The sequence below is a fragment of the Vipera ursinii genome (genome assembly GCF_947247035.1).
Source record: "Vipera ursinii genome assembly, chromosome: 6".
NCBI lineage: Eukaryota > Metazoa > Chordata > Lepidosauria > Squamata > Viperidae > Vipera > Vipera ursinii.
In genome coordinates this window covers 55443463-55465422 of record NC_139515.1, presented here as the reverse complement: position 1 = coordinate 55465422, position 21960 = coordinate 55443463, and positions in this window count along the sequence as shown.

Sequence of the window (21960 nt, the reverse complement as noted above, 5' to 3'; positions counted from 1 at the left end):
ACTCCCAATCTGCAATGCCCTGCTGTGGAATTGTTTCTGCTACCCTGATTTGAGTTTCCTCTCCATCCCCACAGACTGCTGTGCCAAGCTGGTGTATGTGTGTTCCGACCCTCATTATCCTGCACAATTTCAGGGGCCCTCTTCCTTAATTGGTCTATGTGTCTCCTGATTACTCTATTCCCTTCCCCCTCAATAGTGTAAGATAACGGCCCCGTTATGTCAATGACAACACCTGGTACCCATTTGTCCCCCTGTCCATAGTTCCTGGCCCAAACTAAGTCTCCGATGTTGAGAGATCGGGTTGGAATAACTGGTTCAGCTTCTGCGGGTATTCTGTCAGGGTGTAGTCTGTCCAATTTTGTGGTTAACTGTCTGCCCCACCTCATTTCCGCTGGGCTTTTTCCGGTGGCCGTGCATGGTGTAGTGTGCTGCATCAGCAGGAACTGTGCCAATCTCTGTTGCCAATTGCCATGGATGATCCGTTTCAGAGCGTCTTTTGTTGTTCTGACGTTCCGTTCAGCCAAGCCATTGGTGGAAGGGTGAAAGGGTGCTGAAGTCGCGTGCTTAATCCAATTGGCCTTGAGGAAGTCCTGAAATTCAGCAGAGGTGAATTGGGGCCCATTGTCAGAGACAATTACATCAGGTAACCCATGGGTGGCAAAGAGGCCCCTCAAGACCTGAATTGTTTTAGCTGATGACATAGATTTAACAGGCACAACCTCCAACCACCGGGAAAAGCTGTCCACCACAACTAGGAATGTCAGGCCCTGAAATGGCCCTGCGAAATCAATATGAATGCGAGACTATGGGTTCCTAGCCGCCTCCCACTTGTGAGTTGGTGTGTGTGCTTGTTCCGGCCTAGATCGTTGGCATTGATAACACCCAGATACGCACTCTTCAATCGCTGTGTCTAACCCGGGCCACCACAAGTGGCTTCTAGCTAATGCCTTCATGCGGACAATCCCCGGGTGACCTTCATGTAACTCTGCAATTACTGTCTTCCTATGGTTTTCCGGAATCACCACTCGGTTGCCCCACAAAATACATCCCAAATGTGATGATAATTCATCTTTCCTCCTGAAATAGGGTGTGAATTTAGGGTCTGGATTTTTATTGGGCCAACCCCCTTGTACCCAGGCTGCAATTCTGTTGAGGATTAGGTCTTTCTTAGTGGCTGCCGCAATATCCCTCGCTGTTAATGGGCATTCAGGTATTTCGTGTAAAGACATAATTTGGCCCACAGGTGCAGGATCACCCTCTGTGTCAATTAGAGGTAGTCTGCTCAGGGCATCGGCATGGCCCATCTCTTTGCCTGGTCTATGTTTCAGGGAAAACAAGTATGCTGACAGGAAAATAGACCACCTAAGCATCCTAGGAGACATGATCTGAGGCGTCTGCTTATCAGTAGTAAACAGTCCCAATAAGGGTTTGTGGTCAGTAAATATAGTAAAGTTCCTACCATAAAGGTAATCATGGAACTTTTTTACACCTGCCACAATTGATAATGCTTCCCTGTCTATTTGTGCATAATTCCGTTCAGCTTTGGTAAGCGTCCTGGAATAATATGCAATTAGCTTTTGTTGGCCCTGGTCATCCATGTGGCTGATGACAGCCCCTACACCATAAGGTGAAGCATCACACGCCAAATAAATTGGTTTGTTTTCAATAAAGTGTGTGACTGTGGAATGGCTAGACAGAATGTCCTTTAAAGTTTGAAAACTAATTCTATGTTTTTCCTGCCATTGCCAAGGGGTTTTCCTGTCTAACAGCCTATGTAATGGTTCAGCAATAGCAGCTTTATGTGGCAAAAATGTATGATAGAAGTTAACTAATCCTAAAAAGGCTTGTAATTCAGCCTTGTTCTTTGGTTCAGGTGCCAATTTAATTGCTTTAATTTTTTCAGCTGTTGGGTGTATTCCCTTTTCATCTATTCTAAATCCTAAAAATTCTGTTGATTTAACTCCAATAAAACATTTTTCCCTTTTTAATTTAAGCCCTGCATCTCTAAATTTCCCCAATACCTGTTCCAACCGGTCAGCTAAAATTTCTTCAGTTTTTCCAGCAATCAGGACATCATCGAAGTAAGGGCATACGCCAGGTATGCCCTTTAAGGTCCTCTCCATCACCTCCTGGAAGATGCCTGGAGCTGCAGCAATACCGAATTGAAGCCTGTGAACGCGAAATGCCCCCTTGTGGGTAACAATCGTTTGGGCCTCGGCGGCTTCCTTAGACACGGTAAGCTGTAAATACGCCTGCGCCAAGTCAAGCTTGGCAAAGATGGCGCTGTCCTAGATCGTCGCGAGGACCTGCTTCACCGTTGGGACCGGGTAAGCGTGTTTTTTCATTCCTAAATTTAGAGTGGCCTTATAATCGGCACAAATCCTCACATCCCCATTTGGTTTCAGGGGTGTGACGATTGGTGTCTCCCAAAGGCCTCCCTCGACTGGTTCTAACACGCCTTGGCCAACTAGCTTATTTAGTTCGGCCTTGATCTTTTGTTTAAGGGCAAAAGGCACCCTCCGGGCCTTAAGCCGAATGGGTTTTACTGCAGGGTCTAAATTAAAATTAATAGGGGGCCCCTTATATTTACCTAAAGACCCATCAAACACGTCTGCGAACTCATCGCAGACAGATTTGAGGGTCTTACTATGGATCGTATTTATTCCCCCGACCCAAATTCCTAGGGCCGGGAACCAATTAAGGCCTACCAAGCTGGTTCTCTGGCCTTCGGTCACTAACAGGTCCAACGAACCATTGAACCCCTTATATTTAACTCTATGGTGACTTTTCTCTTAATTTCTATGGGAGATTTTTGGAAATCAGCTAACTGGATTTAAGTCGGTTTAAGTGGAATTTTGTGACCACTTTTGTGTTAGATGTGCTTCAGGGTTTCACAAGAAATTATTGATACTGAGGCCCCTGAATCTACTTCCATTTTGCAGGGGACTCCTTGCAATTGGACTACAATTTTTAACTTAGGCCTCAGTATGTGATTAATTTTTGGTTTCCCTATGTGGTTGACTCGCGCCACCTCCCCGCGGTTGGATTGAAGTGCCTTAGGTCTAGGGGTCTCTATGCCACAACAACTGGGGGTTACCTTACCTTCGGCCCAGACATCCATTTCGTGGATGCGGTTGTCACGCGGCCGGCTGCGACAAATGGCCTGGATGTGGCCCGTCTTTCCGCACATTCTGCATTTTGCTGAGCGGAATCTGCATGTTGCTCTGGGGTGATTACCCCCGCAGCTTCCACATCTGGTGTCCGAGTCTCTTGGTCTAGACTGGTTGTCCCTTGGTGGTCTTTGCGGTGCTTGCAGCTGTTGTCTCCGTCCCTGGTCTGGTCCTTCGATGCGCGATGGTCTTGCCGCCATTTTTCCGAATCTTCTGGCGATTTTGGCTATGTCAGCCTCCCATTGTTGATCCACCTCCCCACTGTTCACATGGCTCTCGAGATTAATTTCAGTTGAAGCGCCCATGCTGTTGCAGGGGGGGTCCCGATTACCCGTTGATTCGTACGTTAGCAACTCATCGAGGACTTCCTGCAGATCACCTGTGGGCTTAGCAATTATGCGATTTTGAAAATGTTCATCTTGCAAGCCCAGCACCACTCGATCTCGAATTCTTATTTCGAGATTGTCATATTTGCAGAGCAGAGCCGCCTCTCTCACCGCTGCCATGAACTGCGTAATCGACTCGCCAGGTCTTTGATTCCGTTTTTCAAAAATCCGTCTCCAAAACAACTCAGATCTCTTCGGCGTGAAATGGACCTTTAATTTGGCTAATAAGTCTGCGTATGAGACACTGGATACCGGCAACGGTTGGCAAAGGCCAACAGCGATCCGGTACACGGGTGTGCCACTGATGGTCAATAGAGCTGCGGCTTTCTTCTGGTCGTCGGTTATGCCGTTAACAAGCAGAAACCCTTCGACCTGGCCTACATATTCCTCCCAGTCCTTTGGGTAGTGTGGATCGAACTCCTTCAGGGAGCCAACTTGTGCCATTTGTAGTTTTATTTATTTCCGTAGCGTCTATCTAGCGGTTGACTGTGTTTTAAATTTTTCCGCCTTGCGCGCAGCTGATTATTACACTCCAGTATCTTTGCCATGAAAACTCTATGGACAGTACCAAAAGGCAAAATGATATGACGCTGGAAGATGAGCCCCTCAGGTCAGAAGGCGTCCAATATGCTACTGGGGAAGAGCAGAGGGCTAGTACTAGTAGCGCCAGACAGAATGAAGCGACTGGGCCAAAGCTGAAAGGACCTCAGCTGTGGATGTGTCTGGTGGTGAAAGGAAAGTCCGATACTGTAAAGATTTTTTTCTCCATAGGAACCTGGAATGTAAGATCCATGAATCAAGGAAAGCTGGACATGGTCAAACAAGAGATGACAAGACTGAACATCGACATCTTAGGAATCAGAGAAATAAAATGTACATGAATGGGTGAATTTAATTCAGATGACCATCAGGTATACTACTGCGGGCAAGAATCCCTCAGAAGAAATGGAGTAGCCTTCATAGTCAATAAAAGAGTAGGAAAAGCAATACTAGGATACAATCCCCAAAATGACAGAATGATCTCAGTTCGAATCCAAGGCAAACCATTCAATATCAGAGTAGTCCAAGTCTATGCCCCAACCACCGGTGCTGAAGAGGATGAAATTGACCGGTTCTATGAAGCCCTACAGCACCTTATAGAACTAACACCAAAAAATGATGTCCTTATCATCATGGGGGATTGGAATGCTAAAGTAGGAAGCCAAAAGATAACCGGAATAACAGGCAAGTTTGGCCTTGGAGTACAAAATGAAGCAGGGCACAGGCTGATAGAATTTTGTCAAGAGAATACGATGGTCATAGCAAACACTCTTTTCCAACAACCCAAGAGACGGCTTTACACATGGACATCACCAGACAGTCAACACAGAAATCAGATTGACTATATGCTCTGCAGCCAAAGATGGAGAAGCTCTATACAGTCAGTAAAAACAAGACCAGGAGCTGACTGTGGCTCAGACCATGAGCTTCTCGTTGCAAAGTTTAGGCTTAAACTGAAGAAAGTAGGGAAAAGCACTAAGCCACTCAGGTATGAATTAAATCATATCCCTTTTGAATATACAGTAGAGGTGTCAAATAGATTTAAGGAATTCGATCTGATAGACAGAGTGCCTGAAGAACTATGGACAGAGGTTCGCAACATTGTACAAGAGGTAGCAACTAAAACCATCCCAAAGAAAAAGAAATGCAAGAAAGCAAAATGACTGTCTGAGGAAGCTTCGAAAATAGCTGAGGAAAGGAGGGAAGCAAAAGGCAAGGGAGAAAAAGAAAGATACGCCCAATTGAATGCAGAATTCCAAAGAATAGCTAGAAGAGATAAGAATGCCTTCTTAAATGAACAGTGCAAAGAAATAGAAGAAAACATTAGAATAGGGAGGACCAGAGATCTTTTCAAGAAAATTGGAGAGATGAAGGGAACGTTTAATGCAAAAATGGGCATGATAAAGGACCAAAATGGCAGGGACCTAACAGAGGCGGAAGAGATTAAGAAGAGGTGGCAAAATTACACAGAAGAACTATACAAGAATGAGCTTAACATCCCTGATAATCACAGTGAGGTGGTCACTGACCTTGAGCCAGACAACCTGGAATGTGAAGTGAAGTGGGCCTTAGAAAAGCTGAGCAACAACAAAGCTGTTGTTCCAGCTGAGCTATTCAAAATCTTAAAAGACGATGCAGTCAAAGTGCTACACTCAATTTGCCAGCAAATTTGGAAAACTCAAGAGTGGCCACAGGATTGGAAAAGATCAGTTTACATTCCAATTCCAAAGAAAGGCAGTGTCAAAGAATGTTCAAACTATCGCACCATTGCACTCATTTCTCATGCTAGTAAAGTTATGCTTAAAATCCTACAAGCTAGACTCCAGTAGTATGTGGATTGAGAACTACCAAAAGTACAGGCAGGATTTTGAAGAGGCAGAGGAACTAGAGATCAAATTGCCAACGTACACTGGATCATGGAGAAAGCTAGAGAGTTCCAGAAAAACATCTACTTCTGCTTCATTGACTATGCTAAAGCTTTTGATTGTGTGGATCATAACAAACTGTGGCAAGTTCTTAAAGAGATGGGAGTACCAGACCATTTTATTTGTCTCTTGAGAATCCTATATGTGGGCCAAGAACCAACAGTGAGAACTGGACAGGAACCACTGATTGGTTCAAAATTGGGAAAGGAGTCCGGCAAGGCTGTATACTGTCACCCTGCCTATTTAACTTATATGCAGAGCACATCATGAGAAAGGCAGAGCTAGATGAATCAAAAGTTGGAATTAAGAAGAAATATCAACAACCTAAGATATGCAGATGATACCACTCTAATGGCAGAAAGTGAAGAAGAACTAAAGAGCCTCTTGTTGCGGGTGAAGAAGGAGAGTGCAAAACTTGGGTTGAAACTTAACATTAAGAAAACCAAGATCATGGCATCTGTCCCTCTCAATTCCTGGCAAAGAGATGGGGAAGCAATGGAAGTAGTGACAGATTTTATTTTCCTGGGCTCCAAGATCACTGCAGATGGGGACTGTAGCCAAGACATTAAAAGACCCTTGCTCCTTGGGAGGAAAGCCATAGCAAAGCTAGACAGCACACTAAAAAGCAGAGACATCACCCTGTCAACAAAAGTGCATGTAGTCAAGGTTATGGTCTTCCCAGTTGCAATGTATGGCAGTGAAAGTTGGACCATAAAAAAGGCTGAGCACCAAAGAATTGAGGCCTTTTAACTGTGGTGCTGGAGAAGACTCCTGTGAGTCCCTTGGACTGCAAGGCAATCAAACCGGTCAGTCCTAGAGGAAATCAACCCTGACTGCTCTTTAGAAGGCCAGATCCTGAAGCTAAAACTCAAATACTTTGGCCACCTAATGAGAAGGAAGGACTCACTGGAGAAGAGCCTAATGCTGGGAAAGATTGAGGGCAATAGAAGAAGTGGACGACAGAGAATGAGGTGGCTGGATGGAGTCACTGAAGCAGTAGGTGTGAGCTTAAAAGGACTCCAGAAGATGGTAGAGGACAGGAAGGCCTGGAGGAATGTTGTCCATAGGGTCGCGATGGGTTGGACATGACTTCGCATCTAACAACAACAAAAATAGCCCTTAATATTTTTATTGATTCCAACCAGACTTTAAAAATGAAATAGTGTATCAAGTATATCTATAATAATTTAACAGTTCTTCAGTGCAGGCCCCTGGACCTCAGGTGACAGTTTGGAGACTAAGACTAAGATTCTACTTGTATAATTGGCATGTATGACTTCAATCTCCTAGCCTGGTATGTCCTCATATCAGTCCACAAAAATATTCCATGGAGGCATTTAGATGGTTGTAGCTAGTAGATGTAATGGAACTAACATTCCACAGAGTCTCATATCTCTCAGCTCTGACAAATCAGTAAGATAATCAGCCTTCATCTTGAATACTTGCCAGAGTAGTAACATTTTGCTCTTCTCTCTCAGTGATTTCACTGAGGACCTGGCAGCTGTGCAAATAATTCACCAAATCAATCAATTTGCTCCTAAAAATCCTTATGCCTGACATAAACTCCCAGTTATTAAAATCATCCCAACATTCTTACTTAGACCCCCCCATACTGCCCATTCTGTAACAGGGCAAGGAGAAACATCCTAGAAAAGAAAAAATGGACCGGCCTTGTATATTTTGTTCACATTCTCCCTTTTGCTATCTGCAAATTATTTAAAGCTAGAGTTATGGATTTAAATCTAGAGTTATGGTCTGATCATATGATTAAGACAAACTGGTTAACCAGTTCACTCCTACCTTTAAATTATGTAGTTTAATCAGGATAGTGTTTACTTATTGTCCAGACTATCATATAATCCATTCATGTGCCAGGCAAAACCCCAATAATGGAAGAAATTATTATATGTTATGATCTTAAATTATGCCATAACTAAACAGTACAAGTGGAAAGAAATAGACAGACTTACATTATGATGGAGAATAGAGGAACATCTTCATTCTGAAATCAGGGTAAAAAAAAAAGGTCAGCACTAACATGGTTGTTTCTCTTGGTAGAATTAAAAAAAAATCCAGTTCCTTTGAGTTGCCTTCAGACTGGCTTCATCATCAATGCTATTTAGCCAAAATGTTCTATTGAACACAAGCAGTTATTGATTTTTTTTTCTTTTTACCTTTTTTCTAAAGGCATAAATACCTATAAGTACCTATAAGCAGTGTTGGGATTCAGCCAGTTCACACCACTTTGGCGGAACCAGTTGCTAATTTTTTGTTGCCCAGGCCCAGAATGGACTTCCAGAAGCAGCATCCACACAGAGAACTGTTTGTTCACATATTTGAATCCCACCACTGCCTATAAGTAATAATACAGTTGAAACCTTAGTATTAAGGATTGAGGATTAAGTTTAAGATTTAAATCTTTATAATCAAGCAAAAAATATAAGCATTTGGGGCATGTTTATTATTGCTGCAGTCAGCTCTAGATGTGATATTTAAGCAAATGTATGCTTACCAACATCGTTTTAGAAAGTATAGCTAATATTTACATAAATCCTTTTTTCTTTATCTTTAAAGGTTTAGATTATCTAGAGTATTAATAATCTATAGACAACACTGTATAAATACCACTGTACCTAAATAATATAATTCCTGTGTTTTATAGTAATGCAATAAAACAATATTAAAAAGTAGTAGCACTAGTAGCAGTAGCAGTGATTTCCCAGTTCCTGGAGACTATAAGGATCTTGGTGAAAAATAACTGGCTTTAGCTCACACCTGGCAAGACAGAGTGACTATGTGTTTTACTCCTTCTTGTACCTAATAACTTACCATCTTTAACTTTGGCTAGGTTATCAATCAGGGATTCCATGTAATCTAAGGGTACTCCTGGACTTACAGGTCTTGCTTAAAGAACATGTTGCAACTGTGGCCCACAGAGCTATCCAGAAATTCGTCATATAGTATCTAGTTCCTAGTAGGAGGTACTATTCAAAGTCACTCAAGTCTTAATCACCTCCTGATAGAACTATTGCAACATGCTCTGCATGGGCCTGGCCTCTCTGGGCCTGATTTTGAAGAACATTTGGAAGCTTCAGCTGATCCAGAAAGCATTGGTGTGAGCAGTAGTGGGTACAGCATGGTACACTCATGTAACACAGCTTCTGTGTAGATCAGGGGTCCCCAAGCCCTGGTTTGTGGACCAGTACCAGGCTGCAGCATGCCAGAAACTGGTCTGTGCAAACAAGCCAAGCACCATATGTGGGATGCAGGTAGTACATGAAACCACACACCCCTCCGGTCCATAGAAAAACCTCTCTTCACCCTGGTGTTCAAAAGGTTGGGGACCTCTGGTGTAGATTACATTGATTCTGCAATTTAAGGTGCTGGTTGTCACTTTTAACACCTTATATGACATAGGGTCAAGTTACTTGATCCAAAATATATCCCCAGTGAGGATGAATGTTTGTTCTTCAGCTTGTGGGTTCGTTTATGAATGTTTCATTACCAGGCTAGGTAACATCTTCAGAGGTGTTTAGGGAGTGTCTGTGTCAGTGCTCTTCTGTTTATAAGGGCTTTAGGAGTGGGTGCGTCAAGTGAGTGTCTTGTGATGGGTCAAGTATGCATCATCAGAGTGAGGCTTGTGATAGGTCTTGTGATGGGGAGGTTACTTTATGTCAGTGTCATTGAAAGATGAACTTCTGGCGGGGAGAGGGGCTTGTGTGGGTTGGTTGAGGGTTGATGCTGTCTCTGGTTGGCTGTGCAGTTGATTTGGATTCTGAGGGATTCATAGGTTGGTTGTAGATCAATGTGTCTGCTCCAATCGAACTGGTATTGTTTGGTGTCAGTGTGGCTAGAGATTGGCATTTGACTACCAGCCAGTGTTCGTGAATCCTGGTTTTTAATTGATGTGATGTTTGTCCCACATAGAATTGGTTGCAATTGTTACAGATGATTTTGTAAATTACATTGTTTCTTTCACCACTATTACATATCCCAAATGGTTTCTGCCCAAACTGCTATATCTGTCAGGGCAGACATGCTATGGGTCCCATCAGTGAAACAGTAACACCTAGTGGGGCTTTGGATGCATGTTCCCTCTGTCATGGCACTCAACTTATGGAACACCCTCCCTCTGGAGATATACATGGTCCCAACTCTGCTGGCTTTCAGAAAAGCATCACAGCTCTGATTTTTCCCCCAGGCACTAGAGCAAGAATGTTAATGGAGTCAGTATGGTGTGTAAGATTTATGATGCGAGTTATATTGGGCCTCAAGTTGTCTTTTTTGCTTTAATAGTATTATATTTTTATTCTTGTTTGTTGACTAGATAAACAGCCCTGCAAATTTATTATCACTCTGTCTCAGCAAAATCCATCTCACAGGGTTGCTGTCATGGAAAAAAAGCAGGAGGAAAGAGTACATTTGCTGCCTTGAATTACTTAAAAAGTAATAAAGGTCAGATAAAAATCTAATACATACATACATGCTTACACACACACACACACACACACACACAGTCATTAGTTGTAACAAATAAGATTTGCAGCTACACTGGGTTGAGATGCAGAATTACGCACTATTTCAGATCTTATAAAACAGTTCAAATTGCTATATTATTTTTAGAGTACAAATGCCTATAGTTTAGTTAACTTTGGGCATGCAGTAGGCCAGATGACATTTTTAATATTAGGCTGTGAAAAACATTTCATATTTGAACAGTTTTGAATTTAAAACATTGTGATTCAAATGCTGAACAGGTGCATTTTAATCATTTTGGAAGTGGCTCAGTAATGTATTACAACTGAATACCAATTTGTAATCCTATGGTCTCTAGTGGTTGTCTTAGGGGGTTTAGGTTTTATTTTGGAACTTAGCCTTTGAAACAGACTGAGAAGTTTAATTCAACAATAATTTTAATGCATTCATAATTCTAGACTGTAGATGGCTATTTTTATTTCTGTAAGCTCCCAAGATTTCCAAGATTGCAGTAATTTAAACATCTAATACCCAATAAATGAAGTCATTCTTTTGCTCTGTCTAAACACCACTTCTTCTGAACATCTGATATTAAGGTACTGGTTTTCAAGTTCACTATATGCCTTTCCAGAAAGTTTAAGCTTCCAATTGTTCATCTTTAACAACTAAGCAGTAGACACTCTAACATCTAAAGCTGAGACTCTTTAGTTTTGTCTTAATGTTTTTTTAGAATACATTCTTCCACCCAACTAAGCAAGAGTGACCAGGAATTTTTGATTGATTTGTTGTTGTTGTTGACACAAGGAGTAAATGTTCAGTAGGATGAAAATTGCCTGGTAAGAATGGTCCAAATATCACCTGTCTTCTTGGGCAAATGAGCATTTATTTACTTCTGTTTCATAATGTACTCACTGACCTTTAAGGGGATGGGAACCGAACACATGCCGCTACTTAAGAAATTAAGTTCAGCTATTTGAAAATTAGGCTAAAGAATATACAGTAAAATAACCCTGAAGAAAAAATATTACAGTTTAGTCAACTTATTTATGTAGATTATTGCAGTATGTAAAAGAAATCTATCTAACCTGCTGAAAGATACATGTAATACATTAAAAACATAGTTACCTTAAAAGCTTAAATGACTTATTTTATGTCCCATATTAAATATGCATGTATGTATGTATATGTGTACATATCTTTTCAGAAAGAAATATGCTAATAGGCTTAAAACAGATGTCTTGTAGGCAGTAATTCACTTCATACTTAATTAAACACAGTGTTTAGCAACATACTTTCCACCTGTTTAAATATCCTAAGGGCTTCATGTACAAATAATAAATATAAGGTTGTAAGATGTTATTTTCACCTTGAAAAGAGTAGATAAAATAAAACTAGTCTTGCATAATTTCAACAAGCTGTTACCTACTCACATTGGTATGCGCTTAATGCTAATTACTTTGTATAAAAATATTTCATGCCTTTTACATTCAAAGCAACAAGCAACTGAAATAACAAAATAATAAATGTAAAATTAAACTAAATAGATCAGCTCCCTATGTTGGGAGTCACATGTAGTAGAATATATTCACAACAACCCATGAGAGCTTGTGTCGTTCAGTATATGCTGTTCCTGCCTACATCTTACTCCCTGCCACTACCTGTTGCACTGTCTCTGAGGCTTCTCTGAATAGTGTACCTCTGATCCTGCTATTGTGGTAGACCCTGCTTCTATGGATCTGGTACTTAGCGCCTGTTCTTGTGTTGCTATGATCAGTGCCTCAGTGTTGTCTTTTAATCCAGCCTTTTCCAGCCACTGGTAGAATTTCCCAATGTCTGCCACTTCAGCTATCTGTTGATGGTACATCCCATGCAGGATCTTGTCATGCCATGGCACTTCCTCTGCTTGATCTTTCTCCCATGTTTGCTGCTACCTCAGACATTATCTCAGCAGCTCATCCTTGAGTGTCATCTTTCTGATGTATTCCTGGATGCTCTGGGTTTCATCCAGGACAGTGGCTTTCATACCAACCAGATCCTGACTACCCTCTTTCTGTCTAGTGTACAATTTCTGGGTTTTGGACTTAGGGTGAAAACTTTTGTACCTTGTGAGAAGCTTATGGGTTTTCACATCAGCAGCTTCTATAGCCTTCTTTGGCCAACTCAGTATACTGGCAGGGTATCATGACTGGCAAGGCATACATGTTGTTGGCATAGATCTTTTTCTTGCCATTTAGCTGTCTCCTCATGATCTTTTGGTGATACACAGATATTGCTGTCTTCCTTGCCTCCTCCTCATAGTTCCCATGTGACAGTGGGATACCAAGATATTTGTAATTGGTCTGTACCTCTGCTATGTGTCCTGCTGCTAATTCCACTCTATCAATCTTAATTACTCAATCACCATCCAGCCACACATCTCTAGTCCAAATGACATCTTGATGTCCTCATTGTATATTTATGTGGATCCATGAGTCAATATCTTGTTCACTCTTAACATATAATTTGATGTCATTCACATAAAGGAGATGGCTTATAGTAGGTCCACTCTTGAATCTGTATCCATATCAACTCCTTGTGATTATCTGGCTGAGGAGGTTTAAGCCTATGCCAAACATCAGTGAGAACAGAACTTCACCTTGTTATATGCTGCACTTGATGGTCACTTGTGTAAACTGTCTTGAGTTGTCTTCCAGTGTTGTATTCCACAGTTTCCCTGGGTTTTTGAGTTTTAATGTCCTATTGACTTTGTATACTGTAGTGTCAGGCAATCGCAAAACTGGCATTTTGAGCCTCTGGTATTTTCTTCACAATGCCTTTCTGAGTTGTGTTCACATGGTCCTGTAGTGGGTGGCAGCTAGGTTGTGGGGAAGCAGGTTATTGGCTGGTATAGTATTTCTATGATCTTCTGCATCCCATCAGCTGTTGTGATTTGTAATGGAGAGGGTAATAATGATGTTCCAGTTTCAGAGATGAGCTGCACTTTTTCTTCTGGATTGTCTTGAGTATAGGATGTAAAGTAGTTGATCTATCTCAAGTTGTGAAACCAGCTTCCTCTTCACTATGTTGAAGCTTTGGATATACAGTATAGTTGTTCCTCAGTTAGTTCGGATGCTGGTCTTTTGTCTATCCATAGTTTCTTCATATGTTTAGAATAGAATAGAATATAATAGAATAGAATAGAATAGAATAGAATAGAATAGAATAGAATAGAATAGAATAGAATAGAATAGAATAGAATAGAATAGAATAGAATAGAATAGAATAACAGAGTTGGAAGGGACCTTAGAGGTCTTCTAGTCCAACCCCCTACTCAGGCAGGTAACACTATACTATTTCAGACAAATGGTTGTCCAATCTCAACTTAAAAACTTCCAGTGTTGGAGCATTCACAACTTCTGGAGGCAAGTTGTTCCACTGATTAATTGTTCTAACTGTCAGGAAATTTATCCTTAGTTCTAGGTTGCTTCTCTCCATGATTAGTTTCCATCCGTTGCTTCTTGTCCTGCCCTCACATGCTTTGGAGAATAGTTTGACTCCCTTTTCTTTGTGGCAACCCCTGAGATATTGGAACACTGCTATCATGTCACCCCTAGTCGTTCTTTTCATTAAACTAGACATACCCAATTCCAGCAACTGTTCTTTATATGTTTTAGCCTCCAGTCCCCTGATCATCTTTGTTGCTCTTCTATGAACTCTTTCTAGAGTCTCAACATCTTTTTTACATCTGGTGACCAAAACTGGATGCAGTATTCCAAGTGTGGCCTTATCAAGGCAATATAAAATGGTATTAACACCTCACATGATCTTGATTCTGTCCCTCTGTTAATGCAACCTAGAACTGCTTTTTTGGTAGCTGCAGCACATTGCTGGTTCATATTTAAGTGATAGTCCACTAGGACTCCAAGATTCCTCTCACAGTTAGTACTATTGAGCAAGGTACCACCTATACTGTACCTGTGCATTTGGTTTTTCTTACCTAAATCTAGAACTTACTTTTTTCATCACTGAATTTCATTTTGTTAGATAGCGCCCAATGTTCAAGTCTGTCAAGCTCATTCTGTATCTTAAGCCTATCTTCATACTATATCCCCTCTCATTAGGTCTGCTGATGTAGTAGTCCATCCATTTCTAGGTTCTCTTGTAGTCCATCCATTCTAGGTTCTCTTGTCTCACCATGAATGATTTGTTCTAGTAGCCCACTTATCATCAGATGCAAACCTTGTTAATCTGTGCAATGTCTGAGCTAGCACGACTCTTCTCGTTTATGTCACTCTTATATTTTGAGTAGGCAGATGTAGCATTAGGAGGTATTTGCTCAAGAATCCCTACTGGTTAGGTAGGTACCAGCTGGGATTTAAACCCTGATTTCCTGGATTTGAACCCTAGTCTCCTACATCTAACTACTACACTATTCAACTATTCACACACACAAAAATAGACATGCATCATTTAGAGAAGACAGTATTTTAAACTAGTTGCAGTTTCCACTCATTGTTCAAAAGAGATTTCATGTGATATGTTTAACAAGAATGCACTTAGTTATTAAGACTAAGTTATTAAGTAATATTAAGTTATTGATATTTGTGTTTTTAGAATACTAGTCCTCAATGTACAACACAATTGAGCCCAGAATTGTGGTTGTGAGTTGTTGCAATTGTAAGTTGAGTCACCATGAGATAGACTCACTTAATTACTGTTTTTATGATGGTTGTTAAGCAAGTCACCATGATTGTTAGGTGAATCACATAGTTAGAAGTATGAATCCAGTTTATCCAATGGGCAAAAATGGGGGAAAAGTCACAAAAAGCGATCCCATGATCGTAGGACATTGCAACTGATCATTAATATGAAATCTACATTTTATCAGAAATGTAATCTGATTACATGATCACAGGAGTGGTGTGGCATTCGTAACTTGGAGGATGGATTGTACTTTTTTCAAGCCTGGTGTACTATAACTTTGAACAGCTGTTAAGGGACTGATTGTGTAGGTCAAGGCTATATGCATACATTATGGTATTCTGTTTTATCCAAGATGTAATTGCTTAGTATCCTATTGAAAGTTGATGGAAGAAACCCCTGGCCAGAGTTTTGTGCTGGAAGAAAGCCATGCCAAGTACGTGGCAGGTGCAACCATGTAAAACAATACTTTAGTATTCCCTTTCATTTGGATCTTTTCAATTATTTATGGCATCCCTTTCATTATTACTACTATAATATTATAATGCATTCTACATGGAGCTACTCTTGAAGAGTATCTGGAAGCTTCAGCTGTGCAGAATGCAGTAGCACAGGCATTTACCTGTGTTTCTAAAGAACTTATATTATGCCTCTGCTTTTTGTATTAGTGGTTTAAAAGCACAGGACCAGGTTATCTGAGGGCCTGCCTCCCCTCAATTACATCTGCTTATTGCACCAATCTAGCAAAGAGGGCATGCTGCAGCTCCTGGTTGGTAGGTTGGTTGGTTAGGGAGCTTTACTTGTGGGTCCTTTTCTGCTATGGTCCATGCTTTGTGAAACATTCTTCCATAAACTGGCCTCATCTCATTTAAGGTCCTGGAAGTCTCTAATAACTGGTTGTGTCAGCAGCTTGAGGAGTCCAGAGGAGTGGTGAAATATTGAGAAAGCTCCAATATAATTTTTGCCTCCCCCCCCGCGTATATTATACCTGCATAGATTTGTCCTACAGATCACCAAAAGTTCCTAGCATGTTACTTATATGTTGATTGGAAAAGGGAGATTTTTAAATGTGAGTAATGCACAGAATTGCGTTCAACCACAATGAAACATTATCTTTCACCAGACCTATAAAAAATCCCATTTGCTTTAATTTTTTTCCCAATGAACCTAATAGAAACGGATTAAACTGTAGAGGTGATGAGCATATAAATTTTATTCCTTTCATTCCATGTAATATTAAGGTTTGTGGTTTTTTTTCACTGTAATCACCTCTAGACTTCAACAAAATTGAAAACCTTTAAATAGCCTTTCGCAAGCTTTTGCTATAGTAATGAAGTTTTAAGTGCTCACTAGGGATATTTTTTTTCCAGTTCAGAAATATATAAGCTAGAGCAGGTATTAAAATCCAATGTTTACTTCAATTCCTTTAAAACCTAATGTTTTTTTCCATGACAGTTTCATTTTTTAAAAGATCGGGTTTCATTTATTAATATACTATCTTCGCCCTAGAATTCTTTTTTTCTTTAAGGGGTCTGATGAGAACCTTTCAGCCAAACCTTGGTTTGATACCTTAATAATTGAAAAAAGCAGAGGAAAAGAAAACACACAAGTTACCACAAGCTACAGCAGAGGGACATGGGAGTGAAGAATCATGATTTACACTCTACAGGAGGTAAAAAACAAATTAAGGGTATGGGTTCCCTGTGGACACATAATTATAAGTAGTGAGTCATTGGGCTTAGCACAGTTTTTCGTCAGTTCAAAAGACTATGTAGGAGATCTCTCAGAACTGGGAATAGTAGTTATTTGTTTTCTGTTCCTATTGCATATGTTAAAAAGAATAGGATAGAAAATGGCAGGGTGGTTTCACACTTACCATACAACTGCAGTCTAGTCATTCAAACACACATTTCTGGAACGTAGTGCAGTACATGTCATACCAGGTAAAATAAGCCTCATGCATTTTAAACTCCCTAGGGTAGTTTTAAATTGGTTGGCTGCTTCCTTTTTTCTGGTGACAGTCAGCTCGAATCATCAATCCATGATGTGGTATAGTGCATTTGTGCTTGTGCACATACACCTGCATACACAGAGACACATGGTGTGCTTCTTGGAAGTTATATTTATTGATGTAGGAATATAAAGTCTACATTATGCCAAGTTAGATTATTGGTCTCTTTAGCTCCCTGATTGCAGTGATTTCCCACAGTTTCAGAAAAGAGTCTTCCTAACACTGAACCTGAAACATTATGCAAACAGAGATGGTAGTCTGTCGGTGGTCTGCTATTCTTATATCTTATTTTGGATGTTAGGATCCATTTGGCTAACTGCAAATGTTGCAGAGTTGGCGAGGATATCAGAGCATGCACAGTCTTATTGCGTGAAATAACCCAGGAGTAAACACAGTAACCCCTTCATGGATTACTGCCTTGTCGTTGCGAAGGGGCTTGAGTAATTCAGTGAAGCTATGAGCTATGCCGTGCAGGGCCACCCAAGATGGACAGGTCATAGCAGAGAGTTCTGACAAAAAATGATCCACTGGAGAAGAAAATGGCAACCCACTCCAGTATCTTTGCCATGAAAACCCTATGGACAGTACCAAAATGCTGGGAAAGATTGAGGGCAATAGAAGAAGGGGATGTCAGAGAATGAGGTGGCTAGATGGAGTCACTGAAGCAGTAGGTGTGAGCTTAAAGGGACTCCAGAAGATGGTAGAGGACAGGAAGGCCTGGAGGAACGTTGTCCATAGGGTCGCGATGGGTCGGACATGACTTTGCAGCTAACAACAACAAAAACACAGTAAACAGTGGTCTATATTAAATGGTGGTTTATCTTACACTATCTACAATATCATACACCAGGAACTATATATATATATATATATATATATATATATATATATATATATATATATACACATACAGATACACACACACACGTATATAAATTTTTGGGATTGCTAACATACATACATACTGTACATACACACATGCTAATACAGCAGGATCCAATACACCACAGTTACAGCAGGAAATGAAAGAGAGAGAACACAGCAACAGAACCTTCCCTTTATACAAAGGCTTTTAAAGGGACACAGACCCTGCTGAGTCATTCTCATCATTACATCTTACATCTTACATTACATAATCTGGTTAGCTGTTAAATCATTACCTTGACACTCATTCCATTTAAAGCTAAACAGCTGTTAACCCAAATATTTTACATATTCTTCCTAATTAGCTTTGTCCCTTCCCTCTGCTGCTCTTTTGGGGTCAGCAACATGTTTAACAATATAGTGCCAAGATCATGGTCTGGATAATGTGGATCCTTCAGACTCAATGTAACATCAACCGACATATTTTGTTCTAGGGAATTCAGGTCCAAAAAAGCTGACCCCATAAAATCATCTTGAAGTCCAAAATCATAATCAAAAACCTTTATATACAGTTGCTACCTTAAGTGTTCAATAAGAATGAAAGTTCTTTCTTTCCTCCCAAACAGGATTAAGATTCTTACTGATTGTTTTACTTCTAGAGATTTCTTTTCCACCAAATTTAAAATTGACATATGGATTACTTGTTCCTCTTCGATCATGAGATGCTAAGCTAGTACCTCATCTTAATGTAATATCCAACTGGTACATTCCTGGTTCAGCAGGTGGTAATTCTACATTACTTGTCCCAGTAAGACCAAATCTCTGTAACATCAGCTGACATCAAACCTTCTTTTTATATACCCATTTACACCCCATAGACTTTGTTCCTTCTGGTCATCTCATAAGGGTGAACACCGGATGCACATTCATAGACTCCATTTCTTTGTCCATAGCCTCTTTCCATTTATCCTGTTCTACTTGAGGCAATAATAACATCTCTTGGTAATTATGGGGTTCGTACCTTACACTATACAAAGCGTATAGTGTAAGGTACGAACCCCATAATTACCAAGAGATGCACATCTCACTTGCTGAGAACCGATCAGGAGGTACGTCTTTATTGCTATGTTCAGAACTCCTTGGCATCATCTGTTCCTGTGTTTCTGTTATTTCTCTCTTTACCTCAGGTCTATCCTCTTCTATTCCTGCTATTTTTGACCTGCTATTCTGTTCTTCCTTCATTGGGCTTTGTGTAGCCTCTCCTTCCTGAGAACTAGTGCTATGTGTTGGCATGAACATCTTGGTGTTAGCATGCACCCTGTCCCAATTCTTCTGTTCTGCAAAACTAGAAGACCTTCAAATCACAACTTCTTTGTAAATCTATAACCTTTGGAACCTGGCTCATATCCAACAAACCTAAGTTTCCTGGCCTTTTTTGTCCTTTCCTTCTGGTGCTTTTGAGAATATGCACCCAGGCATAACTGTCAAATGTCCTTAGGTGAGCCAATGAAGATATCCTTCCATATAACAAATAATATGGAGTTTCATTGATAGCAACACTAGATAGTTGGCTGTTTTCATGGCGTCCCCCCAGTATGTTTTACTCACTCCTGCATCTGCCAGCAGTGAGTCTTTCATGTTTTGCAATGCTATATTACATGGTGGTTTATCTTACACGATCTACAATATCATATACCAGGAATAATATACATACACATGCTAATACAGCAGGATCCAACACACCACAGTTACAGCAGGAAACGGAATAGAGTGTACACAGCAATGGCACCTTCCCTTTATATAAAGGCTCTTAAATGGACCCAGACCTTGCTGGCTCTTAAAGGGACACAGAACTTGAGCAGCAGCACGACAGGTGTCGGGGTGTGGAAGGCCTGGCTGCAACAGTTTTAAGGTAAGCTGGTGTGGGCATGTGGGGCAGCTCCATCCTCCACCTCCACCCTAGCTAGGGCTTATTTTGGGGGTAGGGCTTATATTAGGCCCACCCCAAAAAAATCAAGCTAGGGCTTACTTTCAGGGTAGATCTTACTTTGGGGGAAGCACGGCAGCTTCTCCAGCTTTGGAGTGTTCCATTTATTTATTTATTTATTTATTTATTTATTTATTTATTTATTTATTTATTTATTTATTTATTTGGCACTGAAATGATTTTTATTTTTTTTCCAGGCGTTTTAATTATGTATTAAAGCTACTGTACTGTTTTTAACTTCTTTACTGTTGCTTTTACTTACCACATTATTGTTTTACTGCTTATTTTATTGGATATAATACGTCTATGAACTATTTTAACTTTCTACTTTAATTATTTGGATTTTACTGTAAACTGCTTCAAGATATTTTTAATGAGAAGTGTTATATAAATTATTAAATAATAATTATTCTAACAAACTACCTAACTAGCAAAATGAAAGAGAGGAGATAAAAATACCACACAAAACAAAGATCTAAATCATGCTATATGTTTGTCTGCAGCAAATAATTCAACATAGTTTTTAAACAAGTCATTAAAAACTGATATTGTTAAATAACATCCATCAGTTGGTCTGTAATGTCATTAAAATGCTCACTCATAAACAGAAAACAGATATCTGAAATCCACTACTTTAGTTCTGGTACCACATTATCTCTCTAACATTGATCTGTTTTGTTGCTCCTCGTGATACATTCCAGCTCCTTATAGCTAGTTCAAAAATATATATATATGGCTTTTGGTTTGCGCATGCAGCGCTTCCGGATGTGCAGGGACAGTCTGTCTCCTGCCGTCCGTTTCTTGTTTGGAGAACCCTGAAAAGGGTCAAAAATCACCCTGAAGGGGCGATTACTGAGAGGAGGACTTCCCTGCAATCGTGGAAGGGCAGCAGCCCTCCTCTGGAATCTGGGATCATCTCTTTTGGCCCAAAGAAGAAGAGACTGGCTATAAAGATGGCCGATCACTAAGCCGCTCCCTGCTGAAAGCCAAAAGTACTACCTAGCACTAAGAAGCATTCTGGAGGACCTGGGTGAGCTTTTACCTTTCCTATTCCCTTAATCATGTTCCTGTGGGACTTTCCTGAAAATCTCCTTCCTCATTTTTTGAGAAAACAGCGAATATCTACTTTGGGAACAAATCTTCAAGCCTCAAAGTCACAAAAGAGATCCAATTAACGCAGCAAAGAATTTAAGCAATTTCAGCTGTATTTACTAAAAAGCTTCTACAGTATTTGTTGCTGGGGACTCACTATCCTATTCTCTCTTTAAACTGTGAATTAAAGAAAAAAATTGGACTAATCCTACAAAAGTTCTATATTAATTTGGAAAAAGGAAAAGGGAAAGGGAAAGGGAAAAAAACCCTCTTACATTGCATCTTATATGTTATTGATGACATCTTGTGGCAAAACCGGGTAAAAAGGTAAAGGTAAATGTTCCCCCGCACATGCGTCCTAGTTGTTTCCAACTCTAGGGGCCGGTGCTCATCTACGTTTCAAAGCCGAAGAGCCAGCGCTTGTCTAAGGACGTCTCCATGGTCATGTGGCTGGCATGACTAGACACCAAAGGCACAAGGAATGCTGTTACCTTCCCACCATAGTGGTCCCTATTTTTCTACTTGCATTTTTACGTGCTTTCGAACTGCTAGGTTGGCAGAAGCTGGGACGAGTAACAGGTGCTCACTCTGTTACAAGGCACTCGGGATTTGACCCACCAAACTGCTGACCTTCTGATCAACAAGCTCAGCGTCCTAACCCACTGAGCCACCGCATCCCTGGTGAAACCTGGTACAGCAAGTAATTTTTTTTTTGTGTTGTGAGAGCTGAATGAATAATAGATCTGTTCTTGAAGATAAGTGTGGGAATGCCTGGCACTGAATACAACTCTTCAGGAGGTGGAAAATCTTTGACTATTATTAAAACAGC